Source organism: Nipponia nippon, unplaced genomic scaffold, assembly GCF_047370975.1.
Source record: "Nipponia nippon isolate SJK-2023a ecotype South Korea unplaced genomic scaffold, ASM4737097v1 scaffold_5, whole genome shotgun sequence".
Lineage (NCBI taxonomy): Eukaryota > Metazoa > Chordata > Aves > Pelecaniformes > Threskiornithidae > Nipponia > Nipponia nippon.
The window spans coordinates 38,079,594-38,097,123 of record NW_028262369.1 but is presented as its reverse complement, the minus strand read 5'-3'; the positions used below and the strand labels follow the sequence as shown (position 1 = coordinate 38,097,123).

Sequence of the window (17,530 nt, the reverse complement as noted above, 5' to 3'; positions counted from 1 at the left end):
GGAAAACCTCTTTCTGTGTAGTTAAGACTTTGTTCTATTATATACACACAATGGCATTGATTCTGCCCCTTCCTTGATCAGATTGCTCAGAGTAGATCTGTCCACAGGAATTTCTCGGAGTCTGCCAACCCTGTATACATTCAGCAAACATTTTATCATATCCAACTTATGAATGGTTCCTGTTGCCCATATTCTCACTCCTATAAGCCTCATTTTAATTTCATGTTAGAATGAAATACATAATTAGTTTAAAAAACTGAAAGCTATACAAAGTTAAGCCTATCAGGTGATTGCTACTGAGTTTTGGACAGGTTCTGTTGTGAGAGTTTCTACAACCGTTGAAAAAGTGACACTTAGCTAGAAAGCACGTGATAGGATTGTTAAAATGGTCATGCAGCCCTTCCTTTGCAATGCTGACATCACTGCTTACGCATTATAGAACAGAGTGTTTGAGGACGAAGTAGTATTATCACACTTAGATTAGCCTGGTGGTTGCAAAAATCAAGCTATTGAAGATTAGAGACTATCTTTCTTGACATTATCGAAGGAGGTTTTGTTGTTTTAGTGCTTTCTGTGCATGCGAGAGTACATGAAAAGGTGGACTGTCACCACAAACTGTCTATATATTATATCCTTATATTTCTCTAAGCAGAATTCACAGAGCTGAGCAGGAGTAATTGATAGTACACTACATAAAATGCTGTCTTCAAGTTTATAACAAGCATAACAAAAGTGTATTCAATATGCCTCAAATGCTAAGCAACAACAGTTCTGAGAAAAAAAATTGACAAAGGTTCAGCACTTCCATCCCCTCTGATTAGGGCTGGGCAAAACCTCGTCTCCCTTGTATTTCAAAAAGCAAAAAATAAGCTTTTAAGCATCTCGTATAACAACATCATCTTGGCATTCTGTAAAATATATAAAACCAGCAAAAGAGCGTAACCCCTATGTTTTCCTTTGTGGATCACTGTTATGTTCTGAATGCTCCTTGTAGAATGGAAGCAATGCAGAAAACTCTGCCTGAGACCTCTTTTTATTATGGCTACAACTGCAGCCATCAGGCTAGTCCAAAAGTTGATGGGCTATCTTTTAAGGCCGACGGCCTTTTTTGCACCTTTAGAGGAACCAAGACTAGGAGACACACGTTGTAGAGTACCTGAAAGCACAGGATAGTAGCTCATTTCTAACCACAGCTACCTAACATTTTAATGGTTTAAAGGTGTATTTGCAACAAATACAGACATTTTTTTACAAATATCAATGAGACCAAAATGTCCTGTAAAATTTGAAACTTACTTTTGCGCAGTTCTTCATGAAATGTGACCAGAATATCGTCTATTGCTAAGACTACAATGACAAGGTATGGCAAGCATCCTAAAAAATCCTCCACTTTCTCACAGGATTTTTTTCCATATTGATTATTTTTTATTCTAATTTGAAAAAGGAGAAAATTACATTTCTCTCTGCTCTGTCTCCATTTCTTTCACTGAGAATCACACTGAAAATTAGACTGCTAAATAGTAAGGAGTTAGTACATTTATCATGTCTTCCACTTTTTGCTTCGTACTTTAAAGCAGTCATCTAAGGCATGCTGCATGTGAAAATCACCAACAACTACACTGGTATTTGTACTTTTTGCATAAATGAAGAAGTGATGGCTGCAGATATACTACGTTCAGCTAAGAAACTTGCTGCTAAAACACTTGAGAGGATAATTGGTCTTGAAAAATCAAGAAAAATATTTTAGTTAGACATTAGCTTACCTCTGTTAGTCTTGCAAGTCTTGGATATGCCAATCTACAATGATTATTATCAGACCTTAAAGACTTACCTACCTACACTAAAATTAAACAAAGATGACACAAACTCTGAATTGCTGCATTAACATTTCTGAATCATTACTAACTAATACCACTACCACCTACTCATTAGTTACTGAGTCCCAGATTTGATACAATTGCTGTTTTGTGTCAAAGTAGCAAACCATAATAACAAACAGAGGAAATTAAAGTTCGAGCCACATTAGTTTAGCACGTGTTGCAATCTTTTTAAATCATTCTGCCATATTACTTCCATGTTTACCTAAATAGATAACTATAATCATGGAAGCTCAGCAAAAGAAATGGATTCTATACTTAGATACTTAAAGTCATACCAGAGTTTGCGGAGTGCATAGCACTGAGCCAGGATTTTGGCTTATTCCTGCAATTGGCACTTTTACAACAAAAAGACCTGCGTTTGGATCCCAGTTCTTCCAAAAATCTAGTTCTAGACCCTTCTATAACAAAATATCAATATGATATCCTTCTATTACAGGAACTACAGAACGCTCCTGTTACAAACAGATGGGTTATCTAATACTTATTAATGCCTCAACCATGACATTTTCTTGCCATTAGAGTGCAATTTATCAGGAGGTAGAACTATTTGTTGCTTGCCCAGTGCTGTAGTAATTCATTCTCCATAGATCCTCATTAGAATGGAAAATTACAGCCATGAAATTTACACGATCCTGTCAGGTTCCTCTCTTCTCTCCTATCTGTAGGAATGCCTTAGTTTCAAGAAGCAGAAGCACCCTTTTCCTTTTCCTTATTTTCAAAATAAATGTTCCATGGTTGTAGGTGAAGGACATGCGCACTGGAAGAAAAGCATGACGTGGGTGGTAACTGAGTCATTACTTTTTTAACCGTGGTGGAAGTCTTTTGCTCTATACAGCCATGCTTAATGCTGTGCTGGTTGTTAATTTTAAGAACTAAGTTCTCTAAGCTCTACACTTTACTATCTTCCTTTACTTTGCACACACGTATATATAAATATAGCTGACCTCAGGGTCTAAACAAGTTAATATGCACTAAGAACTCAGAGCCATGTTGATAAAAGTTCACTTTGTCCATTTGTGGGTTTTTTTGTTGTTGTTTTTGTTTTTTTAAATATTTATGTGGCTGATACAGCAGAAAGAACCAAGGCCAAAAATCAGTTACTGTTGGAAGTGTTGGCATGTGATTTTATGAAAGATCACAGGAATTAGGGCATGCATTCCCTTCTGCAGACTATTTTGTGAAAAGAGAAAGAAAAATCAGAAAAATTAGAAAATCTTGAAAAATTGAAAGTCAAAACTCATGGGGTTTCACATTATTTTCCTGCAGAGAGCAAGAAAATTGCCCCTGATTTTGTACTACTGACATAGTATTCCATGAATCCACAGCTATTAAAATTTACAAACTCTGCAAATGTGAAAAGTGGTTGCATGGTGGTAGAAGCAAGGTTAAATATTAACCATAGTCCTCTGTGCTGAAGTATGTCTGCCCTCTAATGGAACCACTTGCTTAGTCTCAAGTGTGGGCTGAAGAAGAAAGGATGTGTGGGGAGAATAGGTGTCTCACAGAATGCAGAATTAAATGAGAATTTTGTGTCTATAAGGCGGCTGCTCTTTGGCTATTTTCCTGTAATCAAACTTTAGCACAGTGGTAATCCTAGAGTTATATTTCCATGGCGCATCTCTTGGCTCTCCCTCTTACTGCAGTGGTCTGTATTTCTAGTGGGAAATACAGATCACGTAGAGAAGTTTCCATAGACTTAAAGAAAGTTCCCTTCCTCGACCAAGGAGCATGAATGGCTGATAACATGCCAATGTTAGGCCAGACCTGTGCAGGCCAAATTCAGTCTGTATGTGCAACATCACTAGAGCTGATGGAGGTGGTCCTGTTTGCACAGTGCATGCAGAAGCTTGAGCCTTCGCTGCTCCTGACTGTCATTCTGCTCCTTGCACTGAAGTTACCACCCCTGAGGCAAAGCTAGTGGAACAAGATACATGAGTGTGTATCTCTGCTTATATACTTTCCAACTTGATGGCTTACTGCAAACTCAGCTTCGTTGTTCATGTAAATTAAGATGTCAGCTTTGGAGTGACTAGAGAGAGGTGTGGATTTTTACCTTTCTGCTGTCCCTACTTAAGGGGATAATCTTTCGCAGATATAGGTAACTGTTAAGGGCAGCAACACTGATCTGCACTAATAAACTTGCCAAGCCTTCTCTATCCAAGCTGTAAGTTTGAATTTTGCTCTTTCAATATTAATGGATCTTCTACATGTCTTCTCAAAATTAACAAGAGCAAATAATACTTTTGCAGTATTCTTAAGGAACAGTTTTTTAGGAAAGTCCTGGCTCTTAATGATTCCTGGGATACCTGACCTTGGATTTATATCTAAAGCTATTAGAAATTTGACTGTCTCTAATTGCTACTTTAAGTGATAGTCAGATGATCATATCTTGTATACTTAGCAAGTCTTGGTTTTTGGAAGCTGCCTGAGATTTGACCTTGTGAAAATGCTTTTTAAATTACTCAGAATCATTTCACAAATCTAATTAGCATGTGATGAAATCACTTCAACTCACCTCATTTGACACAAGTCCATTACAGTAACCAATGAAGGTTTTTTTTTGTCTATTGTTACATATTACTGACTCTCATTTCTATATGAAGAAAACTTCAAAAAGAGAATTGCCCTAAAAGAAATTATAAACCCGTGTATAATACTTGAAGTATATAGCAGTATTTATCTTGGCCAGCAAATTGTCATGTATCTCTTCTGAGTAAAAGTAAGCCATTCTTTGGAGGGAGAAAGAGAAAAAAAAAAATCTGTGCTATGCTTATAGGAGACGCCATTTAATCAGCTAGACCAGTTAATAACTCTTGCTGCCTTTTTCATTTGTCAAGGGCTCAATATTTTTTCAATATGAGGTCTGCTTTAGTGTGCTTTAAATGGCAGTTTATAATTAATGGTACTTGAGTGTGTCTCTTATTTCAAAAATTCATACAACATTCTTGGTTACAATTTATACATGATTTTAAAGTATAATTAACGTTCAGCTTTACAAGATATATGCAAACAGATATGCAAATTTGGAAATAAATATGCAAACATATAAAATGTTGTTGAATTAAGTAGTCCTTAACATTTTTAATGAAATCAATATTTTATTCATATTTTGCACACAATTTTGAGTACTTAGTGACTTGGTAGTTCTCAGACTTCCATGGACCATGTCCGCAGATTGATTCTCTTATGGCTCATCTTGTCTTCCAGTCTCCTGAAGCTCATACTTTCCTTATGGAAAACAGGAGCTAATCCAAACCCCTCTAAATTATTTGGATTCTTTTCAGTTATGCTGTGTGGATATTTGAGGTAGTAAACTTAGCATGTTACTGAAACAGTTGAAAATAATCTTTATAAAAACTTTCATATTGAATCACATTAAAGGTCTGTCTAGCCCAGTATCCTATTTCTAATAATAGCAAAAAAAAAAAAAACCAAAACCCCACCTAGAGAAAAATATGAAAATATACGTCAAATATATCACCTATATGTTTTTCTAGCCTACAGCCGCTTGTGAGTCAAGAAATGCCTATGGCAATTTCTATGCAGTTAGTTACCCTCCATGGAGTTCTTTTATATATATATATAAAATAGACAGAATATATATATATGTGTATATATATAAAATAGACAGAAAATATATATATATTCTGTGTGTGTGTGTGTGTATATATATATATATATATATATATTCTGTCCCTAACCATGTTGGTTGCCATGTGTATATATATAAAATAGACAGAAAAAAAAAAAAAATATTCTCTGTGTGTGTGTGTGTGTGTGTATATATATGTATATATATATATATGTATATAATATATATATGTATATATATGTATATTCTGTCCCTAACCATGTTGGTGGCCTACCAGTTTACCAGTGTCTTTCTAGTGGTAGAGATCCCAAACCCAAATACAATATTATAGATGTGGTCTAACAAGTGACGAGTCTCTATTCCCTTCCCTCAGTTTGCTGATTATGCTGTTAATACAGTCCAGGATGATGTGGGCTGTCTTCAGTGCCAGACACACTGCTAGCTCACTGCTGCAGGCAAGGACACTGCCTCCAGCTGCCCCAGCCCCAGGGAGAGGACCCTGGCAATCCCTGCAGCCCCAGACCTGGAGAACTGCATCCTCCCTCAGGAGCTCATCTGAATTAAGACCTCTAATGTGCTAGGGGTGGTTGCTCCAGTTAGTGCTGTTGTCCGTATGGAAACAGTCCTTTCCTTCCTACTGTGTGACAGTGATGGCTTTTTGAATGTTCTGTCTTCCCCTGTCCTCCCCACTACCCCCAAACATGTGACTCAGAGGCCTGGTATTTTCTCTCTGGATGCAGGAGGCTATTTTCACTGCTACACGGTGCTGGTAGCCCTCACTTGTATAATTTTATCAATAAATTTGCTATATGATTACTGTCCCTGAACGCATGCTATTCCTCAGCTTCGGTTGGCCACAAACTTGATCCCTACCATTGAAATGTTATCTCAAAAGGACATGTAGATAAGATATCCAGAGAATCAAGGTATAAAGATGTATGGAATTTTGTATTTAACTGATAAGAGAGAAACTCCTCAGGGATCCCGAGGGAAAATGAGGGTTCTGTCTGTAGGTGCTAGTAAATAACTAGGTGTTAGTACTGGGAGACTGGTAGGTGGTTCACTGTTGTAAGAGAAATATATGTCGCGATAATGTAGCAATATATTGAACTAGGAGGTCAAAAAATACTGGTACTTCAAACTGCAGCCTTTATAGTGTAATTATGGAATGCATGCAGAGGAGAGGCACAGGGAACAGTTGAAGGGTTTGGTGTTATGAAGGCCAAAGGCTGAAGTAGCAGGCAGTGTGTAGAGGCAGGTTTCCATTCTGTCTTTATTGCCATCCAAAGCATGCTTTCAGTTTGCACATGTTTTAACTACTGAAAGAATGTTACAGAATTTCTGCAATTGCAGAAATTGCTGAAACTAGCAGTTTCTTCAGGTACGTTACTAGCAAAGCCCTCTCCATCCAGATTCTGGTGTTAGACAGGATGGCTTGGACAAGCATTGGCTTAAACTGAAGGAATTTGAATACCTGAGCATACAAATGTAGAGCAGATGAGTGTGGCAAAGAAAATTGCATTCAAGTCACAATGCACCACGGAAGGCAGGAGGCGTACCCTGTTCGACTTCCAGTCTCAGAACCTGAGCCAATGTTAAGCTTTACAACACTTCAGGTACTACGGATCCCACAAGATGACTATCAGCCAAAGAGTAAATGTAGTTTTCTGTCATTGGTTTGCGACATTACTAATCAAGATCTCATGTCTAGGCTTTAAGTCGTTTAGGGTTACTACATAAACTTCTTACATATATGAAGAGCCCTGCTGCAGTCTATGTTGATTATTTATGACTTGCTCATTTTAATAAAGTTTGTAGGATTGGTCCCTTACATTTTTTCAATAAAACCTTGAATATGTTTCATTTCGTTCACATCGGTGCACAAGTAATCAAAATTGTAATTATATCTCTAAAGAAACATCACTTAAAAATAGACATATGAATGCTGTTTTGATCATTGCAAACTGCTATTTGTGGTGCAATGTTTTGGTTATGAGATGTAGAAAAATTTATCTGCCCTTGCAGGTGCATACTCAAAATGCTGTTTCAGGGCAAGTAGTGCTATAGTATTTTTCTGAGAGAGATTTATTTATTTATTACTACAGGTATAGTGCGTGAAAAGCATACAGCTGCTTCCCTGTACATCTGTGGTAGTTTCAACATTTTTAGCGTACAATTGACTGAAACAAAGAAGACCCAAGGTACTTAGCAAAACAGTGTTCAGAGCTATGCAACACCCTCTGCCGTCACGCCAAATAACTTTGGTCTTTAAAAGACTATATGTGTGTAGCCGTTCAGTTACATATGCCTTTTATTCCCCCAGCATATTTCAGGGCTGGTCTCCTGCAACATTTTGTTTCTGCGGGCTGGATTTAATTTCAGCTGATTGCCCAATCCCCTCTTCATTCTCTTATAACTGGTTTTTGAATTGTCTCAAATTCTCCAATGGATTTATGACAATCTGAAAATTAACAATGGCCCCTTAATTGCACAGGGCTATGTGATTCACAAAGTCCTTACTTGACTGGTATTTCTTTTCCCCTCACTTGCAGCCAGGCAACCCTGTGTGCTTTTTAAACCAGTGTAGAGGCAGTAAAATGTGTATACATTGAAACTTTTTCTTCCTGGCACTCCATCACTTGGAAAGCAATCTGAGGCTTTTCCATAGGCTGATGTATTGGCAGTAACTTATAAAACCCCAAAAATATGGAAACATGATTTTTGATTATGCTATAAATTGGGATTATTTCCTTCAGGCAGGCGGAAGGACATGCCAGCTGGACTTTATATTTTGGCTGTTAGAAAGCTTTAGGAGCCAAAATTATAATTAGCTCACTCATATTGAAATATGTTCTCCCTGGCTGTATTATTTTTTTGCCAGAGCCTGATACAATTCCTGAAAGATGCCGTTCCCCTCAGCACAGGAAATATGCATCATATCGTTGGCATTAACCAACGACTTGGGCAGTGGCTGTTGCAGTGCTTGCACAAGGAGGCAATACATCTGCTACCTGGCATGGTCCGGCTGTGTGTCTGTGCTGCAGCGACTGGTGTAGAGGGCACGGACTGGCTCTTTGACGGCTCAATACACTAACTGCTGGGATCTACACTCTAGGCAGATGGGGTATGAAGCTCAGAATTGCAGGAAATGCTTCTAAACACCAAATCTGAAGAAAAGCAGGGCTAGTTCATCAACAAACCATCAGTGCAAGAAAGTTGCTTGTATTTCAGCAGCACCTAGTTTTAGTGTTGTAAAGTAGTACCTAAGAGATCCAGTGGAGATCCAGGTGCCACCTATACAAAGTGGCTATTACACACTGTAATTAAGTGGTGGGAGTGAAGGACTGGTAGGCACAGCCGAAAGAAACTTCCTCAAGGGACTCTGAGAGGAAGCGTGGGCTACGGCACAGGATGCAAAAATCTGCCAGACATCCTGCGTGCTTATTGGGGTGACTACAATGTCGCTAGGATAGTTGAGCCAGGCCAGTGAGAGTAAAGCTAGTCTGGGAATGTTTTCACTGACACCCCTCTGTTACTCTTCTGATTTTAGCACAGATGTGTCCATACCTTCTGTAGCTCAGAGGAGTCGAGAATAAGGATAAACGATACCGAGGCACAGAGTCAAGTAGTGACCCCTTCAGATTTCATAACAAGTCAGACACAGGACTGCAAACAGAATCCAGATTCTCCTGTTTCACAGTTCAGTGCCATCCAACAGTTCATTTTAACTTGAGTTGAAAATGTAACTAACTTTTCCCCCCCGCACTATTTGGACTATGTATTTGCAAGCTGGATGTTTCATCATATTAGAGGTGGTAAAATTGTTTGGATGATGCCTTGTACTTGTACTTGTTTTTTCTGTCTTTGTTGTGGCTTCTCATCAATTAATGGGGCAGTTTCTCACAATGAACCCATTTCCAAATTCTGTGTTGGATATTCATTTGATTACTATGATGATTACACACTTGAATATTTTGAATCCTTTTTTTTTTTTTCTTTTGCATAAAAGACTCTTTTCTGACTCTCCATTTTACTACTTTCTTCCCAAAGGAGTATAAAACTTTCTTTAGGAACATCATTTAGTTTGGGTGAGAGACTGAGATAAGGTTCTAGCACTGGGGAAAAATGAAGAGGGAGTATTCAGAGTACAAGATGTTATGTCCATCTGAGAGCTGTGCACCATTCGCAGCTGTGGATTTAATTAGCTAGCTCTTCCAGATGAAGTGGCCAGGCAAAGGCAGCCACCCCTATCGCCTCGGCATCGGCAAGGTATGTATTTACATTACGGCAGGGGGCTCCAGAGCAGCAGAGAGATTTCACTGAATAGCAGAACTGAAAGACATTTTAAGGAATACTAAATAGATTCATTTTATTTATTATTTCAACTTAAAAGCCTATAATATGTCTGTGAATTGATTAACTCATTATATGGACAGCATCTTTTCAGTTTGAATGCCATAACTGGTTTTGAAACTGATTCTTTGCAGACATAAGAAACACATGGAGAATAACATTCTTGCAACTACAAATCAATTTGGGTATTTTAGTAGACAAAAAGGAGAAATTCAAAGCTAGAGTAGAAGAAAGATCTAAAAATTAATGGACCACTTACCTTGAAGTTTCAAGGCAAGCTGTTAATGTTACTCCATGAGGCAGATAGTAATCCAGCAAGTTTTTTCCTGGATATAAGACCTGATGCAAGTTTCTCTCCTTAAAATGCTCTTTGTTTTTCATCTGTTGAAAGATTAGAACAAAAAATTATGCTTATAATGCTTGGGTTGAAAACTTTCTTACTAATATTAGTAATATTCAAAGGGGCAGATTTGACTTCTTAATTGACAAGCATCCTGTATCTTAGTTTTGCTTAGACCCTTGAATTCATGCTAGTCTTAGTTACCATCTCTAACTCTGCTTTTTTCACCTAAGAAGAATGAATACTCTAGAGTGTACTACTACCAGATCATACTGAATCACTAAACAGAACAAAATGTCTAGAACTAGAACTCCAGAAAGTAAGCATAAAGTTGTATTACTTGAAAATTACTGTAGTTTCCATGGTGAAAATTTAGACGGATTGTAATACAGTTTGTAACATCTATAAAACGTTTTATTTTGATGGGATGATTTTCTGTGTTTTGAAATCAATGAAATATAAATGCTGGGAAGGTGGTAACAAATATGAACAGGGTAAAAACTTGAAACCTTTACTGCTTGAAAAAAGGGGAATACTCAGGCTTTCATTCTTCATGTTCTGGAAAGTACTAGCAGCTGAACTGTAAAACCTTAATTTTCCTGTAGGTTATACAGTTAAGTACTTGCAAAGGTAGTATTTTTTCTTTCTCCTTATAGCTGGATGTGTGTTATGAAAGCAGTTGGTTTCCTCACTTTTTATTGGCTTATGTCTTCATAACTTCGTTAAACTTCTTTTTTTTGGAACTAGCTTTTCATTAAAAGACATGATACCACAGTAGTTCTCTTGGTTGTTCACATTTTGACAGGACTGCATGTTGCCAAAGTAATTCTGATTATGCTTTCAAAAATCTCCAGTAAGCAAAATGCATTGGTAGCAAATACCTGTATATTTTTTGGATGGGTGGGGAGGAAGCAAATACATATGTTCAAGGAAAGGAAAAACGTTTCTATGTGCTTCAGACCTGATTCTAGCACCTTTCTTTAGTATAATGGTACTGATAAGCACTGTTTTGCTCTGTCCCTAGTGATTTGCTACAGAACAGTAAATGTAAACAAAGACCAGTAATCCCACCAAGTTGAGTGCAATGCTAGGTATTTGTCTTGTTTGATTCTTACCTCTTGTTTTTCTGCATGTAAGCCAAGGTGTACAAAGCAAATAGATGTTTTGCTAAGGCTATTTAATCTGAAGTGAGTCTTGCTTTGAAATTAGTTTTGCTTTTTGAGATTTGTCTGCTTTGCTGTCTTTGCCTAGAGAACCTATAGTCCCAAGGCTACTCTGCCAGCTGAGGATGACTCTACTGTAGCAGTTAACACATGTTTTTGATGCATGGACTTATTTCTTGACAATAGACTTCTCTTAATTACCTATTGTGGACCCAGGGGCTCCATAGGCCTCAAAGTAAAAAGCACTGTACTAGTCTAATATTTCAGCCAGATCATCTGCAAACTCTGGCTGATGGTGATCATGTCATAGGAGCCAGTAGGAGGTCTGTTACGCTTCCCTCAAATAGAGGTCGTTAACCATTAGCAGTTACCTAAAATAGCATTATATGTCTACAGTGAAAAAGAAGCTAGAACTTTGTTTGTGTGGGAGAAAGTAATGTAAGAGTGAAAACTGTGACACACTAAGGGTAAAACCTCATGCCTGTACAGAAGTTCTCCGTATCATTTGATGGCTTTAATACAGAGAAGTGGCTGTGTGGAATAACAAACTCTAATTCCTCTGAACTTACCACTGAATAAAGAATCCTCAAAACCAAAAAAATAAGACCCACGAATAAATGAATAAGCAATGAGCTGTCAGCTGAAAAGAAGCAATGAAAAACTAGAAAGAGAGAGAAAAATGGATTAGGATTAGGTGCCAAAAAACAAGGTGCCAAAAAAATCAGGGTCTCTCAGATTGGTACGAGCAATGATCCCTATTTCCTCATTAGTCCCATATACAGTGCATGTTGCCAGAGTCCTTTGGTCCTACATTAATTTGCAAAGTATTTTGATAAATGATTTATTCTTTCCACAAGAAGTGTCAGTGGAGACAGGTAAGGGAGGAGGCCATGTATAGGAGCAGTCAGGTAATAAAGGCACCAAATGCAACCAGGTGTTCTAAAAGTTTACTGAAATATGGATCTTGTCTAATGCAATGATCAGACCAACAATCATTATTCTTCCCAGGTCTTCTATAGATCACCAAAGAACATAATTTTCTAAATTCAGCAATAATTTATATGTGATACTAATATTATAGAAACACTAAATGTACTTTATTGTTTTTATACAGTGCAAGTGATACTGAGGAGAAACCATGCAATTATCCAGCTGTACTTACACCATTAGGGAGTTCTTTCTGGATCACAGGTAAGTCCGATAAATATTTTGGCTTTGGGTTTATGGGTACAGAGCCTGTGGTCAGCAGTTGGTATTTGGCATGCAGCTGCCTACTTTATCCATTTTTATGCATTCATTTCCTTGATGTAGGGATTTGGGGATGGGGAAATAATTTCATAAATTATAAGCAAAAAAAAAACCTGTTTCATCTACTTCATTATGGACAGCCATTGCATAAAAACTGTCAAAAACATATTGCTCTGGGTTCATCCCTGCTGCAGTCCCATTGATTACAGTGGAGTTAAATCAAAGATGAATCTGTCTGCTCAATTTAAGTCTAATGATTGGTTAAAATGTCGGGGGGAGAGCCCTGTCTAAATCCAGTGCTGTTTTATCCTTGTGTCAGCATTTAATTCCATTTGCATATAAGCCTATTTCCCTTCTCTAAATTTAATTTGTTAGAGCTTGGCCCTCAGCAACAACAGCAACAACAAAGTAATTGCATGCAGTATTGGGCAATGGTGCCAATACAGCATGCGCTATAAAAATGTCTCACACAAATTTATAAAATGTAGTCATTAGCGACATTCTGCCTGGTAACAGCAGTATCGGGGTATCTGAAAAAAAAAGTGTCAAGCTACCTCATGGACATGTGACATTTAATAATACACATATGAAGAAGCCTTTTTTAAACATCGGCTATTAATTGTAGCCATTTCACAAAAGGAAATGAGATATCCATGTCTTATATGACTAATAGGAATCATCCTAGAGTTTCATGGAGATGACATAAAATTGGCTGAGGCGTAGTTGTTAAGCTACCCTAGATATCATCTGTGACTTTGCACAAGGTACTTCTGCTGTGTGACTTAGCAGGCTTGTTTTAAACTGAGGAGGAGGGGTTGGCATTGTCACAATACACCTTGTTTGTTTAGCTGCTACGCTCCACTGCAGTACTATTTACTATGTTCTTGTATCATGAAACCTCAAACCACTCAGCCCAATCTTCATTTAGACCTTTCACCTGGCCACCTTACGATGAAAAGATTTTTCCTGGTGAACCTGGCCTGATCGACAGTCATTCCAATTCAGTTGTTCTTCCAAAGGTAGAGCTACCTGCCTCAAGTTTATAGGATCCTTTATTGTCATTTTCTCTATCCTGAATATTTGATTGCACCCAAAGGGAAAACCCCCAAATCAAAGCATTTCCTAGGATTTAATTTGAGTTTCTGCTTGAAAAATTAGCTTTTTCATCATAGGTTCTGATGCATTAAAACTAATCATGGTAATGGATTCTTATGTCTTATCACTTTTGCACAACTTCATGATGTATTGAGAAAAGGTCATTTCAGTTTCACCATTTGTGGAAAGAAGACACTGATGCCAACAGGTAAAGATGGTGGCCTGGGGCGCTGTGCAATATTGTGCAAATAACAGAGCCTGGAAGAGAAGCCAGATTTTCTGAGTTAGAGCTGCATGCTCTGTGCCTAAGGCCGTGCTATACATACAATATAAGCTCATTGAGAGTGGAAAATAAACACACATCTTCCCAATTTCTGACCTCTATGTTTAGATAAGTCAGGTTATTTCCTAACATATCAGATCTTTTTGATACATATTGTTCCTCCTATGGACAGGAAAACCCACTATTACCCTTGCTACTTACTCCCATTACCTCTTGATGCACTTGCAGCCTATCCTCAGTAGGATTAGAAGGCACTGAGGACCTTTCAGGAGGCACTTACCACTTTACAGGATTAGGATAAGCCTGCCTTTGATGTTTTTGTGATCACACCCATCTGTCATAACTGAACATGGAGAATTAGGCTTTATTTTTATTTAAGGTTCTAGTTATGTTTAAAAGGTCAAATATAAAAATATATTAAATAATTTTTTTCTCAATTTGCCCGCTTTTCTTTAAAAAATCCGTGAGGATATGTTGGTTTTTTAATACATACTTTAATGTTTGAAAAGTCAAAAACCCCCGCAGTTATTATCAGAATCAGCAAATAAAGATGTGGTTTCACCTGATTTTAAGCTTTAACAATTGTACTCCATTTCACACTCTTTCCTCTTCGTCCATCCATATATTCATTACAAATGTCAGATAAGGCTAAGCCTTCATGTGACATTACTACAGATGGTTACATAGGGGACTTAAACCAGATGCTGATTGTCTGGATAATCTGGATAAAAGCTGGTAACCTAAACCAAATCCATTTTGTGTATTACTCATGCTAACAGTTAAGATACGCATAAAATCTTTATTTCCCTTTAACACTTTACGTAACTCTTTTGCTTTCCTCTTTTTATACTTCAAAGGTTTTTATTTTGGAGAGGGTTCTTCTACATCTCCCACTGTCCTCCTACCTCAAGTAAATCATGCATGTATGTATGTACATAAAGAAGATTAGGGGAGGGGAGAGACACTTTCTAGATAAGAATGAATACTAAGTTTATCTTTTGTTTTAAAATTCCCATTGGGTTGAAAACTGGCACTCTTCAACAGGCACACCTGAAAAGTAACTTTAATTTCTTTTGTATCAAGAGGTTTACTGGAAGCAGTAGCAGGAAAAAAATAACTGCATGCTGTACTTTCGAAGAGTCTTTGAAGTTCAGTGGTTAGGATGGGAGCTGATAGGAGTGTCTTCTGGTGAGTGGCCTAGGCCTCTGACCAGACTTGAGTGTTTGGAACCTATTTTTCTGTTTACTCGGGAATAGAAGTATCCTATCGTAAATAGGATTTACTTTGACTATTATGTATACCTTTATTTGGAAGACTGACTTTCATTAATGATATTTGTATTCTGAATTGGGGGATTCACAAAGACTACTTAGTCTAAGAAGAACTCTGTGCGTGTGTAAAGCAGCCAATTATTCACCTGAGAAATTCTGTGACATAAACATGGTTAACTACAGAAATATAGACAACACTCACAATATGTGCCATATTATGTCATATTTATTCCACTGGTACATACATATTCCTGTGAAACAGAAGGATTCCATGGTATAATTGATTTAACTGAAGAATGCACTGGCTGTTTAAATCTGAGAATGGGACACTGCAAGTTTAAACTAATCAAAGTCGTGAAGTGTGGTTCTGACAGGGGTAAAAATATGATGGCGGTTGGAGGCTGAGATCTCAGCTAGAAATGCCTGTAGAAGGACTCCTTATACCATTCCCCTTCACTTCCTTCTTCACCCCCCAGGGCTTCTGTGCTTGTGTTTGAGATGAAGTAGGAATGTGAATTTTTGTTTTATTCCTGGGTGGGGGACTCCTACAGAGGAAAAGAGAGAGAGGAAAGAAATGTGCAGTGTTGCATCTGGTATCTGGATCCTTCCTTGCCTACCTATTACTACCACTGAATGCTGCCTGTGGCTAGAGGACTTGGAGAGGAAGATACTAGGTTATTGTTTGCCATTTAATATAATGCTATTCTGGGCTCTTTCAGCTCTATTATTCTCTTTTTTTTTATTAATAGGGTGTACTTCTAAGCTGGTCACTAGTCTTGAAGTTTAGGAAAATAAGTTTACCAAGAACCCGAGCTATGCAACTATTGTGTCGATTTTCATCTACTGCCTAGCACACTTGAGATTTAGATTCAGGTAAGGAACTTGAGCAGGTTCCCATACAATAAATGAGCTAGGGTCTAATCTGATCTCCCTCTAATCTAATGAGCTACGAGGGCAATGGTCTGGAGCATGGTACGTGGTGGAAAGTTTCAGTGATTCTCTTCTTACTTGTTTTGCCCCTAGTGGGTACTAGAGGAGGAGGTAAAGAAGTCAAGGTCCCTGGTCAGCCTAAGCATGTAGATTACTGAGGTTTGAATACCAGGATTTAATACAGGCTTCTGTTGCCAGTCAAAGCTCCCAGGTGGACAACCCTCGTAGTCTGTAGCAGCATATCCAGTACTTAGTAATGTCTACCTCTCTCAGAGTCCTTACTGTGTCACTGATTCTAAAAGTGTATAGATCACACTGTTGGCTTAAATTAAGTTCTACTGAAATCAACAGAGTCCAGATAACTTACACCAGTAGAAAACCTTGATCCTTCCCTTCATGTATAGAATGATATGGCAGTGAAGTATACTGCTCACTGTGCATCAAATAATTCTCTGCAAGTTGCTGAAAATGTTTAGAAGAGTACATTACATCTTAGAGCACACTGCAAGGATATCTGGTGCAAACCTTCTGCAAGGAGATGAGTAAAGACATATTGTCCAGATATTTTCTGTCATTAATATACACACTGTGATCAGATACCATCATAATTGTTGTTCATTATGGGATCGTAAACCTTTATGGTGGAAGAAAGGGTAAATACCTTGGTCTGAAAGGTTAGCCAAAGGAAGACAAATTATCGCAACAGATGCGTAAAGGTGAAAGAGGTGAGTAATTACATGAAATGCTGTGAGCAAGGAACCAAACTCTTACACTTATGTGTTTTGCAGCAAATGAGGTCTTGGTAGGACGACACACATTACGCTAAATATTATGATTAATAGTGATAATGTTATTTTAATATTTGTGGTTATCAAAGAGTGGAAGCAATAACTGGATCTAATTGATAGCAACATTTGACTAACCTTTGACAATTACTTTTTTAAATGTAAATTTTTAGACTGTGACTTTAAACGGTAGCAGTTCTTTGATGATTTATTTTAGAGGCTTAGAAAAAGTATGAAAATAGAGTAACATTCCATTATTGACCATATAGATGTGGTTGAAAGCCCCCCTTTGCATGGGGCAGATATTTTGCTACCATCTGTTCCATGTTAGAGGAAATGTCCAATTCAGTGGAGCTATTTCTTTGCATGTTGTAGGCTAGGAAATGCCGTTTCAGCACTAAAAAGTCTGATTCATCAAGACTGAAACGTCACTTCCAGAAATGCTGTTTAGTGGAGTGTGTATGTATGGAAATTATGTGCTAGTACAGAGAGGGTCCTGGGTTATGGGTATTTTATGATCCACAGATCTCTAATTCATCTTTTGCTTTTGAAACATAACACATGTTCTAGCTGCACTGATACGGGTTCTT

The 17,530-nt window shown here is 37.8% G+C and overlaps 1 long non-coding RNA gene across 1 annotated transcript in view; it reads left to right on the top strand.

Annotated features, from left to right (window-relative positions):
• Positions 1-17,530, top strand: part of LOC148052135 (uncharacterized) — an 82,835-nt gene that overhangs the window by 24,610 nt on the left and 40,695 nt on the right. The window contains exon 2 of the long non-coding RNA XR_015698776.1: positions 12,443-12,519. This is a non-coding gene — a long non-coding RNA (uncharacterized LOC148052135). The remainder of the gene's footprint in view (positions 1-12,442; positions 12,520-17,530) is intronic.